Genomic DNA, 16,038 nt, shown 5'->3' with positions numbered 1-16,038 from the left:
GTAGAACACAGATCTGGCATGAGCCAACAATATGATTTCTTTTTTTTTTTACATTAAAAAGGCAATGAAGGCGGACCAATTGTACTGTATCAGGCATTTTCTGAACTGCACAGATGAAGACATGAAATAACATATTTTCAGCGGCAGCTCCCTTGGCCATTTGAAAAGATCACATTTGCAAGTGTTAGCCTGCACGGGTGCATGGCACAGGCACTGTAAATGCTAATCAGCACCGGTGATGGAAGGAGTCACTAGCAGACGTGGCAATGGACACTCTCCCTCTCTCTTCTCTCTCCCTCTCTCTCTCTCTCTCTCTCTCTCTCTCTGTCTGAGCAGCCTGATCAATTTTCAATTTTTAAGGCTTTGGACCCTCAACCCCTCTGTCACTCTCGGGGGGCAGCAATCACAATGGAGAGAAAAGCCGGAGTTTAGCGGGGGATATTGCACTCCAAAATTACTTTGTAAATGATTTATAATGTATGGGGTGCCCGACGGAGGCCAGCTAACCACCTGGGAGAAGCAATATTAATGTTCCTTGAGGTGCACTTATCACTTCCCAACACATCTCCCCGGTGCGTTTGATCGCCAAGAAAAGCCAGGCAGTATATTCCCACCTCTTGCGCATGTGAGAGCCCCCAAACTCATCATAAATACACACTTATCACTGTATACAAATAGCCAGCTGGGAAAGCCAGCCGCTCACTTGGAGGAGAGGAGAAGAGCGGGGGTAAGTGTGGCGGCCGCTCCCCACTTGAGCTGGCTGCTATCGCTAATGTCTCCTAGCTGTGCGCTAGTCTTGTTGCCATTCAGTCGTCTCTATCGCTTCTGTTATGCTTGTCCCCAAGCAGCCTATTCAAGGCATTTCACAACAGTGAAACAGGTGCTACATAATACATTTGCTAGCGGTGTTGACTGTGTCACGGTGACATGCCCTGCTCTATAGTGCCACATGTGTTAGCGCTCTGAATGAACTCTAGTGGAGTTTATTACTGGCATTTTGGAGGTGCTGAGACACTGCCCTAAACTCATAAGATCTCCATTATAGCCTAAACCAATTGACCCCAAACATCTTATTATCCACTTCCAGATGCCACATATTAGCTATCAATGACAGGCCTGGTGTCAGTTCAATGTACAAATCCAATTAATTCCATTTCTGTGTAACAGACACAAGTCCCCGCAGAAATTACGCTGGACTGACATGTGCAATATTACAACATTAAGTTGGTTAAGACTCATAGCGCAACTCAATGGCATGGAAAGCCTATTATGGGGCCCCTGTTTACCAGTGGCCTGACTAATCACAGCTCCTTGAGCGGAAACAGCGCCTGCACTAATGGTGCCACATCTGCAGAGTATTTACCAAGACGGATGGTAGAAATGACTGTGTGCAACCTCCCAGTGCTCCTTTCAATACAGGTCTTAAACACTTCAGCCCCCGGTTCCATAAATACAGCACTGCCGCATGAGGCTGCACTTTGCCCTCCTGTATCAACTAACGGGTTATCGGCTCATTAATGTGTGTGTGTGTGTGTGTGTGTGTGTGTCTGTGTGTGTGTGTGGAGGGGTGGATTCGGGGGTTGGTGGTGAACATACGTGCTCTATAAAGACATTTGTGGGCGGGATGTGCTTTTGTGCTCAATGCTTTCCTATAGAAAAGAGGCAAAAATTGCAATTGTACAATCTCTCCCGTCGTCCCCCATGCAAGCCCGAAATATTGATCGTCTCATCTCCTTGGCCTTGCAGCCTGTAATAAATACAGAGGAGAGACACACTGCTGACTCTAAGAGGGGTTATTAGTGGCTAATGCAGGACTGTACTCTGGAGCGTACATGCCATTAGATGTTTCTCCTTCTGGGAGCTCCTCTCCTGGGAGCTGATGAATGAAGCTGGTCGCTTTTGGTTCGGCCCGCTACCCATTTTCAACATCCTCCACATCATTGTCCCTCACAGAAGGGACTGCTGTCTTACGGTCAGGAATGCTTTGTGTCAGCGCTGTACGTGCAAAGGACGAACAAGACTGACCACAGATCAGCAGAGGCCTCCTACAGGACTCCAGGAATCACTGCTATGAAGTTTTGACAAGGGTCATACCTCGAAGCCAAACACTCATGGCCCTGAGCCGGCGGAGAACTGTAGACCTTGTATCGGTGAATAAACAGTGACAAGAGCTCACTGTGAGTTTCCATAACTCTTATAACCTCTTACACAACACAAGCTCACCGCGGTTACATTCAACCACTTTACCTTTGCGCATCCTCTGCAATCTATCAACCTTCCCCTGGCCTACACCACACACACACACACACACACACACACACACACACACACACACACACACACACACACACACACACACACACACACACACACACACACACACACACGGCAAGACAGTCACGCAACAGCAGTGTGCGAATCCACCAGGGTGTAACCTCCGAGACACACATTTGCCTATGGAGCGACAGCTCTTCTTTATTGGCAGATAATAACGTGTCAAAAGCCAGTTTCTCCATGTCAGCTTTGGCTGCCATAATGCCGCTTTGTCAAGCTTTCATACTAAAACCAGCCTGGACAGACATAACTATGAGTCTGGCACTAACACCTGCCATTCAGCAGCTTGACATTGATGCAACTAGATAGACAACACAGAGAGCATTATTACAGGCAGAGGGGGACGATATGAGAGGGGGGCAAGCTAGACTTCAGCACGTGTCTTCATATTCCCCTTGGATTACAGCTGGGTGATCCTATTTCTTAATTTAATCAGCCCCCCCCCCCTTACATACACTGTGCTGTGCAGTGGTCTGATCTGCAGTGCATCTTTATCTGAGCTTAAGTCATGTTTTCATTTACGGAGAGAGTGTGTTTTCTACTGTGCAAACGTGAACTCAAATAGGCTCAGGCTGCATCCAGTTTGAATATGCAATCTCAGTCTGCTGCAGAGCGCGTTTGTAACATTCAGCGTATGGCAAATGTCCACAAAGCCAAGGAACCATGGGATGCGCCATGACAATGCCAAATATTTATTTCAAACATGGAAATGCATTCAGACTCTGCTGAGGAATTTGTAATGAACAGGGTACGCGGAATATAATGCTACTCCCCGAAGCGCGGCAGCGGAGCGAGCCGCTAGGCATGACGAACAGCGCTGCACCATATTTAATCAAAGAGATTGGCATGTTGCACCCAAAACATTCGCAAAATGTCAGAATACAACCCCTCCTCCTCCTCCACCTCCACCACCCCTCCTTGCCCTCCAGCTTCCAAATAATCCTGGCAGGGGATGCTCGGCAGGCCCAGGAAACTGCCTATGCAGTCATTATTTCTCTCCAGCTTTGGCACCATATCAAGGACAAAAAAAGAACTGCGCAGTCTATGGAGCTGTAATCACAACCCCAACTTCTTTTCAGGATGTTTATTGGAGACAGTGAAGAATGGTGGTACAGTCCACCTCTACCCTTGCATGTTACCGCGCTGTACAAATTGTTGCCGTCTTCGCAAGGACGAGCCCCCCCCCCTTCCTTTCTTTTCTCTTTCTTTTTTACTAGAGAATAAGGAAGTGCCGCAAAGCATAAGCCTGGCTTGAGATCCATACAAAATCAATCAACCACTTCTCGATACATAGAGATTTTCATCAGAAGTATGACAGTGGAAAGTGTAGTAGTACAGTAGATCAGTGAAATATGCTGTGGTGCCATCAAACATCTTACGTCTTCATGTGTATGGGATTGATAATGATCTCCACATATTTGTGGAATTTAAAAAAATAAAAAAAAACGTTTGCGCTTTGGGCAAGGACCGAGGCTCATTGACTACAAAAATGAACACAAACTCATTTGTGTACATTTATGCATTTTCCTCTTCGGAGAAAAAGAGCAGTGCTCGGCACACATAATTTCATGCAAACTTTCGCAGTAGAAAGGGGGGAAATTAATTTGCATGTACAGAGCCTAATGTGATACAGGAATAGAAATTTTCCTCGAACAAAGCGAGAGAACAGACGAGTTAAAAATGAGATCGGAGGCAGAGACAAGAAAACCCACTGATTAAGACACAACCTCTAACACCACTCATAACAGTATCTGCACAACTTTGTCTACTCTCTGATAAACCGGCATCTTATGTCAACATGCTGCGGTGGTGTGTTTGCATGTGCAAATGAGAAGTGTCGAAGTGAGCCGACTGTAAAGGGGGGATTGTGTAGCTTGCTTATGCTACAAAAAACCTTCCCCTCACAGCTCATCATACTAATGCCTCTATTGATCCACAGCAGGCGTCCTCCCACTAGACAATTCCTGGAAGAATATTCAAAGAAGCTAATCACTCAACTTAACCCAGGGGACCTTTTCAAAAACCACAAGGGTGATCGCAGACTCACTCTCTAATCCCACCATATGTAAACATTTGAAAGCTTTACAAATTGTTTATTTACTGGGTAATTTTGTAAATCTCAAGGTTATCTGATGTGACATCTGACTTACCTTCAATGCCAACATCATTTACTAAAGTCAAATAAAACACCTGGGATTGAGGAGTGCTTTTCCAAATGACTGGCTGCTATGTCACTTTGGCTGTGATCTGTTTTTAGGTCAAGAAGACCCAAGCTGAGCATTGATGATGATTATGCAACGGCTGAGCTGTGCTGTTATCTTGAGTGTGAATGTTTTCATTGAAGATAATATAGTTCTTAATGCAAGGCAATATTTTTCAGGCAATCATACTACGAAGTCAAGAATACTATGAAACAAGCAGCAAGTTATTGCTGGGCTGTAATGCTAAATACACAGTCACAGTGTGCTACTAGCCCTCAATGCTATAAAACACAATAACAGATACTATTGCACTCTTAGAGAGTAAGCCACTTACAGCTGCCTAATCCCATGGTAGAGCATTCCTTACTTTAATTAATCAGAGCCAGCATCGCTTGGCCTCCTGCTCTAATGGATGATAAACCTAGTAACTGCTGAATGTGATGTTCACAGCCCAGGGGAGCTGCATACCCTTGGCCCATATAAACACTATATATGTACCCACCCAATTTTTCTCTGGGAGGAATATTCGTTTTGGTGACAAAAATGTGTGATTTCTCGCTGGTAATTAATGGTCGCTTGAAAACTACTTCATTATGATGCCATGAGCTGTTCACTCCCTGAGACATGTTGCTCTGCAACACCACTCGAAAATAAAGGAATTGCATCTTTGACCGCATTGCTGCGACATATATTGCATTAAGTCAGTGGCGTTCCCAGTTTACAGCTAGCCCAACCATTCTGCACCAACAACACAATGACGGTGAAATGCAATCAATCTGACTCTGCCATGTTCCTCTCCACACATTTACAAGTTTTCCTGTCACTGTGACACTGTGTTCTCTCTTGCGGAGGCAAATAAACACAAACAAATTGTTTTCAGAAGAGTCAAGTGACCTGGGCCCTTTGAAGTGGTGATAGCTTAGAGGATGAAACATGGCTATCTTGAATTTCAAAGCAAGTCTGACTCAAGTGGTTCAGAGCTTTCATCCTTTCATCCTGGTATTGTTATGATGTTGTTATCCTTTTATAGCACATCCTGCACATTTGACAGCAATCCCACATTGAACTAATTGCGTTATCAGTTACAATAAAAAACACACACACGCACACATTTGCACATGGCTGAATGTTGTAGTCTGTTCAAGGGCTAATTCAATGCAGGTTACTATGAAGTCACAGCTCAAATATGGCAAAGTGACCTTTCACAGACAATGCAAAAGGGCTCCTCAAAAACATATGAACGGGATTCAGCTTCCGCATATTTGAATAATTCCAGCTTGAAAAAAAACACAGAGCCATGACCCAGATGTTAACTGGAAAATTAGAGCGCTATTAATAGCATGATGTGTCTTGGCATTTGCGGCCGACCTACCATGACTACATTAATATGCTGACGAAAAAATATTCCACGTTCTGGCCTGGCGATGCTGCTTAATTCCTGCCGCAGTGAGGCGGCTGGCACAGCCCAGGGTGATGATGCACGCGGCTCCACGCTGAAATGTCACAGGAAGAGCGCTGTACGGAATCAGCCATCCCCAGCTGCTCGTGTCCTGGACGCTCTTTACTCTGTACATTTAGTCCTCCTGCCATAAATACTATCCTGAGTGGCCACTCGGAAGGCATGGAAGACAGTAGGGCAAGCATCAAGATCACACACAAAAAAAAATAGCATGCAATGTATAATATAATTAGCACTGTAGTCTATGGTCTGGGAGCAGTCTTTTGTACAATGACAAAAGTCACTGAATGCAAACAAGAGACTAATTAGGCTCTTTGAAATTGATTTTTTGGGAGAAATTATATTATTGCTGTGAGACATCACCACAGCATTGTTGTTCCCTTTTCAAAGAAAAAGGAGAACATCAAAAAAATGCCAAAAGCAGGATAACATAGCCATTTACATGCAAATGGATTACAGTTGCAAAGAGGCAAGTGGCAAATGAAACGAAATTTGAAGTGTCAATGTGCTGTGTGCGACATGCCGGAATCCCAGACTCTGTGCTGAGAAATATGTGATAGCACCTCCGTAACCGCAGCTGGGAGGGGGAGAAGCTGGGGGGGAAACATTCAATTCCACATTAAGCATTCCCTCTAACCTGCTCACCACATAATGAAAGCGCATTGAGCAAGATGAGCTCACGCAATGATGATGGACAGTCGACATGCAAGGCTGTCTATCTCTGCTTATAATTAACTTTGCCACCAGTGAGGGAACAACAGACCTCTGCTTTCAGGACCCAGGCCATAGCCCATTATGAGGAACAGAGAAATGTCCTTTTAATGTGGGTGAGGCCGAGAAGATAATTACAATACTGTACTCAAAGCATTCAACTGAGGCTGCAGCACACTGCTGCCGCTTCCAGAGATATTAGCTGTGTGATATGAACTTGTTTTTGAGCAGGCCTCCATTTTCTAACCGGATGAAAAAAATATAACAATCTTGCTGTGCAGTGTGTTAATGATTCATCAGAGCATCAGTCTAGCTTTTACCGCTTGCATCAGAGACCAAAGAGTAAAAAGCCAGTCGCCACTCATACATAGTACACATTATAGGATGGTATGGTATGTGTGCTCATATAATATATAACTAGGGCTTAACAGTGTCTTTAGGAACATGAGGCTATATGGCTTTCATTACTGACAAGCACTTCTATTGGTATTTTAGTGGTATGTCATGTCATGGTAGATTTCTACTGAACTACCTCATGAGTTTTGACATCAACATACTCACAGACTCATCAACATACTCACAGACTCATCAACATACTCACAGACTCAACATACTCACAAACCCATCAACATACTCACAGACTCATCAACATACTCACAGACTCAACATACTCACCAGACTCATCAACATACTCACTTTTAGTATAATAGCTTGTCAAACGTTTGCTAAAAAAAAACTGCTGTTAAAACAGAGAGAGCAAGCGAGAGAGAGAGAGCGAGAGAGAGAGATAGAGAGAGAAAGAGAAAGCTAAATGCTGTTCTGATTTTCAAATGTGTTGACTAGCGAAAGCCTCCATCAGCAGTGTTAGCCAGTGGATTTAGTGGAGATGGAAGGGGATTATTGGACTGATATCAATCATCACAGCTGAACCAACACCTTATTTAGACATTATCAGATGCATTGGCCGTTCTCTAGTTTGATCTCTGCTGGGCTTAGGGGGACTGCAGTTCTATTTTCCAATGCTCTTGAGGAGGTTTGTCTGAAATTAATACACCCCACAGTCGGATTCAGATTCAAATGGCTAAAGGCTAGCAGGCAGGCTAGAGTAGCTTCTGAGGCCAGCAGCTCATAACAACATAGCCTTTCCTACACTTCATCCAGTGCTCAGTAGTCTGGGAACAAGTGTGGTGAGTTTTTTTTTCCGTCTCAGCCTATTTTTTTCCCCCTTGCCTGGACCCTTGAGGCCCCGTGCTCCATGACACAGCCTGAGACGGCGCAAATGCCGGGTGGCGGCACACAGCTCCTCGCAATCATGACATGCCCCCTCCCCTCGCCCTCCGGAGAGATCACAAGTGGCGGAGAGAGAGAAAACTATAAAATATCTCATTACACATACAACAGCAGGGGTGGCATGGGGAGGAGAGGAAAAGAGAAGGGAGGGGAGGGGAGGGAGGTACTCGTCGGCATCCGAGGCAAGCGACTCGGGGAGGAGGTGGGGAGCCAGTCGGCCTCCAATCAAACAGGGGGAGGGCCCGAGCTGGAGGACAGGTGGGCGAGCCTAGTGCCGCTCCTCTGCACACGCTGGCAGATGTGTTGACTTCCTATTCAGCTGTTCTAATCCCGTCTGAAAGCCTATCTTGGATGTCAGGCTTCTGCCTAAATTGGCTTGAGGTCTTAGTGATTGATTAGAGTACTGTAACCCAGCTTTATCGGATGGCCCTGAACTCCACGCTTCTGCCAAATCTATTAGGTAATGCATCCCAGGTCGTTTCTCCCTTAAGACTTTTCCCCCACCTCTTTTCCACGCGTGACAGGGAGGACCGGGAACAACGATGTGTATTAACAATGTTTTTTTGTGTGTGTGTGTGATTGTGGATAAAAGCACACAGTAGTGAATTTCAAAGATCTAGTGACCTTATGTCCAGTTTTAATAGTGCACATTTCAAATATTTGACGTCGGTGAAGTGAGCTGATTTTGCGATGATCCAAAATGTGCGGTGAATTTCTATGACACTGTAACACTGTGTGGCCCGTTAATTTGGAGTTCACTTGTAATGATGCAGCATGACAGGCTGACGCACCATGAAATCTCTACTGTTGTAGTGAGAGAGAAAAAGAGAGAGAGAGAGAGAGAGAAAGAAAGAAAGAGAGGGGGAGTATGAAAGTAGGAGAGCAAGCGGATTCTTAAAAAGCCAGTGGCTATTTTGCCAGATGCTTATAAACAGTATTGCAATTTGACTTGACTGCTACAGTTATGGTATTTGCTTCTTGGAGCAGACCATGAGCTTGATAAATCTTGGTGTTCGCCCAGCTTTAAATGAAATCTCACAGCTGAGTTAATAATTTACTGGATGCTGGTAAGGTTGCCTAATGATTTGGTGCATTTTGCTATGCTGAATGTTCTTTAGTTCAAAGCTGTAGCCTCCCACAGTAAGCATTCTGGCTGTACAGTTTACCACAGGCTCTGCTTTTAAGTCACAGGCCATAGAGGCCTATTCCTTAGTCAATGTAATGTTGCATAGCATGTGCAGTATACAGTACATGCAGGTCTGATACTTGGCAACACACTGATGCCTGCTCTAAACTTAAAAGCGAGCTGAAGAGCACATTTAATACACATGTAAGCTAAATGGACTAGATCAGCTTTGAAATTGAATTATACATGTACATGATCTCTAAATATTTAGTATTACCTGCTCACATGACACTAACATGAGTTGCTCATCTATCTACTGCAGTATTTCAGTGAAAACTAACAGTGATTTGATGACCTGCCAACAAGATTATAGAGGTCTGTTATAACACCTATATAAAACAATGTATTTGAATGTCCAAAAAGATCACATGCAGCCAGCTTCCTGTATATACTGTAGATCAAACCTAGTCCTGGACTAAAAGCTTTTTTCAATGGAGGTTTTCGTTGAAGTGTGCTTTAGTCTAGAACTAGGCTTAATCCATATAAGGGAAGCTGGCCCTGAATGCATAAACAGGTGGGTTTACTGCAGCCTTACGTGACGCATTTGTATTTCTTTGCATATTAGTTTTCATGCGAGCACTACTGCTCAAGACACCTTCCTAATCTAGCAATTTATTGACTCGGAGCAAAACAAGTCTGGGAAACATCTTTCAAAAATGCAGGAAACGGAGTCAGACTCATTAAAATGTACAATGTTATAGACAGGTCCTGCAGACTCATTAAAATGTACAATGTTATAGACAGGTCCTGATCCCTGTGCCTTCCATTTCCCCATAAGCAGTTTAGAATCTCTAGCCTCATCCTCCACAAATATGTCCTCCCTGAGCTGCCGTACAGCCTGTCACCTTTCCATTCCAATTTTGCTTCTTCTTCAAGAAATTGAAAGCACATCCAAACATTTCTGACTGAAAATGCATCATATGAAAATGCATGCTTTTGTATGCATTATAAATATGCATTTTAAATATACTCCATATATACTTAGCAGAAAAAATCTGTCTGATTGTGCCTTTGTGCCTTGATTGTGATTTTGTTGAATCTGAAAGTAGATCAATGCTTTTTTAAAAAGCTGTTGCACCTTTCATAACACTCTGGAATCTCTGGATTCTATGGTAACAACATCCACTCAGAAACACCACACTTGATACCACACTTGTTCTAACTTGTTTGAGTCCTTCAGTTCAAAAACACTGCTGTTTTCTTTATCGAATAGGGCAAAGCCAGAACATGAAAACAGGTAGAGAAACACTCACTGGAGTCACTGATGTAGGAGGATGTGAAAAACAACGGTGTGGGTTGACACTGGACTCTGGACACTATACAAACAAGATAGATTTTGAGGAATTCAAAGTATTGGAATAAATATTCAGAATGGAAATAGTGGTGCTGAAGATCATCTATCTATGTAAATCAGTGCATCATCACTCACCAGCCACGCCCAGTCACTCCACACATGCGCTCAGAGACAGGAAGTGAGATAGGAAGAGAGAGAGAGGGATAGAAAGAGGGAGAGAGATAGAGAGAGAGGGAGAGAGAGATAGAGAGAGAGGGAGAGAGAGATAGGGAGAGAGAGATAGAGAGAGATAGAGATAGAGAGAGATAGAGAGAGATAGAGAGAGAGAGATAGAGATAGAGAGAGAGTGATAGAGAGATAGAGAGAGGGAGAGAGAGATAGAGAGAGATAGAGAGAGGGAGCAAGAGAGAGCAAGAGAAAGAGAGGGAGAGAAGAGGAGAGGCTGCCCTGGTAATATTGCTGACTCTAGAGTCTTGGGCACAGCACTTAGGACTGTCTTCTGTAGGTCGTTATTCACACGCCTCCACATGCACACACACACACACACACACACACTGTAATGATCACAAAACGACTTGGGCAACCAAGCAGACACTTCGGCCTTCCTACCACGGTCAGTCAAGGTCGCACGGATGGACATCGCAGGATTGGTGGCTATCCCATTCACCTCTGGAGAGCTGAACAAACTGCACTGGGCAAACAACTAAATACACAGAACATTCCCCATACAAACACACTCTCACATACACACACTCACCCACCCACACACACACACACACACACACATACACACACACACACACACATACTGTAGGTTCATACACAGTCACACACACACACACACACACACACACACAAACACACACTCTCACACACACACACACACACACACACACACACACACACACACACACACACACACACACACACACACACACACACACACACAAACACACACACAAACACACACTCACACACACTATGGCTGTTATGTTACAGGTGTGCATTTCCAATCTGCTGTGGCTCACCCAAGGACACTTTACTGAGCCATATAAGAAATGACAAGGGACGATTACTGGCCTGACAGTTACTGCTATGATATGTGATTAAATGTTGCACGAGGCCAAAGAACAGAGGATGGAGAGGTAGTTTGGAATAATCCTCTTTTCCATAGAAGTAGAGGGGAGAGATATGAAAGCAGACCAATTCCCTTCTTCACATCCCAAAGCACTGGATTCCCCTCAATGTAATTGGCTTTGAGAATTTCCTTCAACATAAATGTGGACTAACGCTCTAAGCATAGATTCAGTCTCTTAAACCCCATTCCATACATTCAACTTGGCAAGCTAACTGTTAGCGACAACAGAGCTTAATGCACTTTACTTAGAATATTAGAATACTACTTCTTCCAGTTCCAATAAGAAATGTAGGTCGAGAGGAGCCATGATATTCTCCGATTCAGTCACCAATGGCTTCAGTTTAAGTTTAGGCTTAAGTGAAAAATGAAAAAATAGTGTATACATTTTATATTCCTGCCACTCTCACTTGTTTCCTCTCTACTTTCCACACCATTGTGCTTACAGTTTTTCTCGATCGTTTTGATACCTGTGTCAACTGTGACATCACGTTCTCAAAACAGTTAACACCCGTGTCTGAACAAAAGCACTCTGGACAAAATGACACATTTTGCTTGCAAAAGGCTGTTACTCTCTCAAAACACTTAAAACATGCAGCAAAAGAAAATCTTGCCTTCAAACACTACAACTTGTTGCCAATTCAAAAACAGTCTTTAATCAATCATTACACACTTGACAACAAAATGCAAAATCTAGTTTGTTCCATTACTTTCTCATTTTTCTGGTATCAGAAAAAAACTGTGAAAAGACAAAATGTACTGAATAAAAAAAAAATATTCATTCCTCCCAAGATGTAATTGTCATTGACATGTAAGACATACAGCAAAACACCTAGCAAGATACTGTAAATTTCCTTGAACTACAACTTTCATCGAAATAAACCTACAGTAAACACCTTTTGTACGGTTTTCTCCACCAAATAGGCAATACAATACTTTGTCAAATGTGCATTATATCCATACTTGCAAATAGCAACACAGAACAGATATCTGTTATGTATAATGAATGATTGCTGATTGAAGAATTGTGCAAAGGAGTTTCACACAGGTGTATCAGAGATTCAGACTTATGCATGGAATCTATACCGCCTGTGAAAAGATGTTTTCCTTTTGTTTAGCATGAGAAAACCAATAGAGTTGAGGGCTTTCGAATGACACCTGTGTTAACTGTTTTGCAAAAGGGTGTGAAAAATGTGTGAACACATTCGCAAGAGATGACTTCTCCTGTGCAAAGAATGTAGTCATGAAGATCAAGTGGGTTCCAGTTTACTTAAGCAGGTAAAAGCAATCGAGAAAAACTGTAATACAAAACGTATGTCTTTGAGCACATCTCATTTTTCATGTATGCCTGCACTCGGTTCCTTAAGCCTTGGTGCATTCAATCATTGTTGGCTTCATATTTTTTTTAAATCAAAGGGAGGACGTAAACAAAAAGCAAAGACATAACAAAATCAAAGGGATGGAAGGGACAAGGTAAAAATGTGTATGAGATATTTTTCCTTGCTCCATTGTCATTGGATAAAGCAAAACCTTCACAACCCTGTTGATTTGAGAGGGAGGCCACATGTTTTCATTAGAATAGATTGTTACAATTGTATTATTTGATCAATATTGTTGTTTTTATTTCATCTTGTATCATTTATGAATTAAATATCTTCAATTTTCATAGAAATTTAAACCAAAACCAAGTTTTACTGGTTCATTACTATGTGTGGTAGATCGTGGTTCTATCCTCTGTGGATATGGGGACACTACTGCGTTTGCTTGGGAGAAGGCCGGGAGCTGTCGGTTGAATACAAATGCCTGAACTAACAAATCATACCAAGCAATCCAGAAGGATTGTGTCACCCTGTAAGACCAACTGTATCACCCCGAGACATGGCAATTACCTTCATTATAAATTACCCAGGATACCATATTTGTAAAATAATGAATAAATACCATAAAGATATCTGTGTTCATCCAGAACAGCTTCAAAGTACCTTATTCTTGTTATCAAGATAACAGAAGATATAATTTACAGTACTTATGCAAGAGATTAAAAAAGTGATCTTAATAATTTGCAGCCCCCCCCCCCTCTTCAAAAAGAAAACAAAGGGGTCAGATTTGAAAAATGACAGGTTTTGCCTGCAAGATCCATTGTGTCAGCTCTTAACATTCATAAGATGAGGAGTTGGATAAATATCATTTAGTTTAATCCACTCAAACAGACACAAGGACAGATGGACAAAAAGATGAGCATTACCATACAAACACACACACACACACACACACACACAACACACACAGAGACAGAGAGAGAGAGAGGGAGAGAGAGAGAGAGAGAGAAACAAACATTTCAATAATCAGATCATTCCCACAATAGGACTCACTATTGTAGAGTTCTCTTTCATCCAGGTGATCCAGCACAGTCATGTAAAGGTGCAACAGTGGTACACAACCTTACAAGGTGACCCACTTCCCAGTACAAGGCTGGACCTTTTCCCCTCCACGATTGCCTCCAAGACTGATTGTTCTGCCTGCTGCAGTTGAATTGCATGTGGCCAGTCATCAATGTCAAATGGCATGACACATATTACAGCTATTAATCCCTCCGGTCCATAAAGACACAAGACAGCACAAACAATAGAGTTGTGTGTGTGTGCCTCTATGTGTGAGTGAGTGTGTGTTTTTTTTGTGAGTGAGCATGTGTGTGTGTGAGTGTGTATTTATTTGTTTGTGAGTGAGCGAGCGTGTGTGTGTGTGTGTGTGTGTGTGTGTGTGTGTGTGCCGTCTGTTGCATGTTTTATGAGAAGTGAAAGATGAAAATGCTGAGGTAAATTGATAGGGACTGCTTTTCAGCGCCGCTCAGCAAGCATCACTCTACAGAAGTTGCACTAGGAAGAGGAATAAAGACATGAATACAAACACAAAAGAACTTCTCCATTGCAGCATCGTGGCATTAATTGCCACTCCTGCTTGTTTCTTTCATTCCTTCCGTTTCTCTCCTTTCCCCCTCTCTCCTTCTCTCTGAATGTCTCCAGAGGATAATGCATCAAAGGCCTGCATTAGCGTAACAATCCAGAGATGCAACACTTATTCAACAAAATGGATCAAGCATGAAAAATGCCTTCAATTATTGAAAGTTTTACGCATCAATGTGATCCATAATTCATGGAGCCTTCTATGTAATATGTGATTTGTTAAAGGGAAATATTCCAAATGGACTAAGGTGCTTTTCTGTAAGTCGTACCTGTGCATCAGCCTCCAGAGCCTTCCCTTTAACCACGGCCCTATCAATATTCCTGGCAATCGCTGCCAGAAGATTTGGTACCACAGGGCATCCAAGGCTGTAAATCTGGAACAGAGGTTGTGTGGGCTTCCCAGATAAATGGGATGGGTTTTGTTTTATTGCAGCGTTGCTTGTCTTAACTTTCAGTGTCTACAAGGGGATTGGAGAAATACGCCACCCTCTTTGGTCTCTCAGTGGTGTTTTTGAGTTGTAAAGACCTGGTCTTGAGTGAGATCTGGTAGTATAGGATTGCACTAACATTCAGACTGTGACTCATCCCTTACAAACACTGTTGCTCTTACAGTCTGCCAAGATTGTATATTCTACCAGTCAAAAGGTGAGTCATTCTTCGATTTTGCACAGCCAAATCTAATCAGCCATGTGTGTGGCACAACCTGTCTCAATTACTTAAAAATCTTAAAATACTACTTCCCTCCCAAGTCAAGGTCACCGAGCTTGATTAGTGGAGTCTCAGTGGCTTTCATAAATAGAAGTCTACAATTCTGTCCCTTGAGTTGAGTCTTTCATCGCTTTTCAGACAACCCAGCACTGGCATGAAGAAAGTGGGCCACAGTGAGACAAAGCACAACACTCCCCCGGGAAATATGTCACATTTCCTACATCTTTTGTGATAGTGCTCACAATTCATGCCTCTCCACTTCCTGTTTCAAAAGACTCCGCCAGCAACAAAGGCGGGGATGCGGCTTATTAGGTCGATTTTATTCACATATTACATACTTATCATGATTTCCTTTGAATCGAATCCAAAGCATATTAAAGGAAGAAACCTGGGGGAGCAAGTACCCACTGCAGGGCAACAAGTCGCTGGCGCGCATAAAGGAGGATTTCTTGCATATCTGAACAATTGACCCACTGAGCAGACCTGTCACCCAGCTTTGGCCGCGAGACACACTAGGATTGGGCATTTCATCCAACTCCACTATTCATCCAAAGCATTATTACAGCCAGGCATATTTCAAAGCAACTCAAGATATTAGATCTTGCCGGAGCAGGAGCTGAGATTAGACTGTAATTCATCCTGCCGAACCAATGCACCATCCCTTAATCATTTATTAATTTATGAAATATAAATCAAAATATGCAATGCTTTCCAGATGGTCTCATGAAGACACAGTATCACGAGAGACCTGGCTATT

The 16,038-nt window shown here is 43.0% G+C and overlaps 1 protein-coding gene across 2 annotated transcripts in view; it reads right to left on the bottom strand.

Annotated features, from left to right (window-relative positions):
• The window catches only part of nlgn3a (neuroligin 3a), a 111,627-nt gene that overhangs the window by 83,934 nt on the left and 11,655 nt on the right, over positions 1–16,038 (bottom strand). The gene's annotated exons all lie outside the window — the stretch shown is intronic.

The sequence above is a fragment of the Alosa alosa genome, chromosome 21, assembly GCF_017589495.1.
Source record: "Alosa alosa isolate M-15738 ecotype Scorff River chromosome 21, AALO_Geno_1.1, whole genome shotgun sequence".
In the NCBI taxonomy this organism is placed as follows: domain Eukaryota; kingdom Metazoa; phylum Chordata; class Actinopteri; order Clupeiformes; family Clupeidae; genus Alosa; species Alosa alosa.
This window is presented reverse-complemented; position numbering and strand designations above follow the sequence as displayed.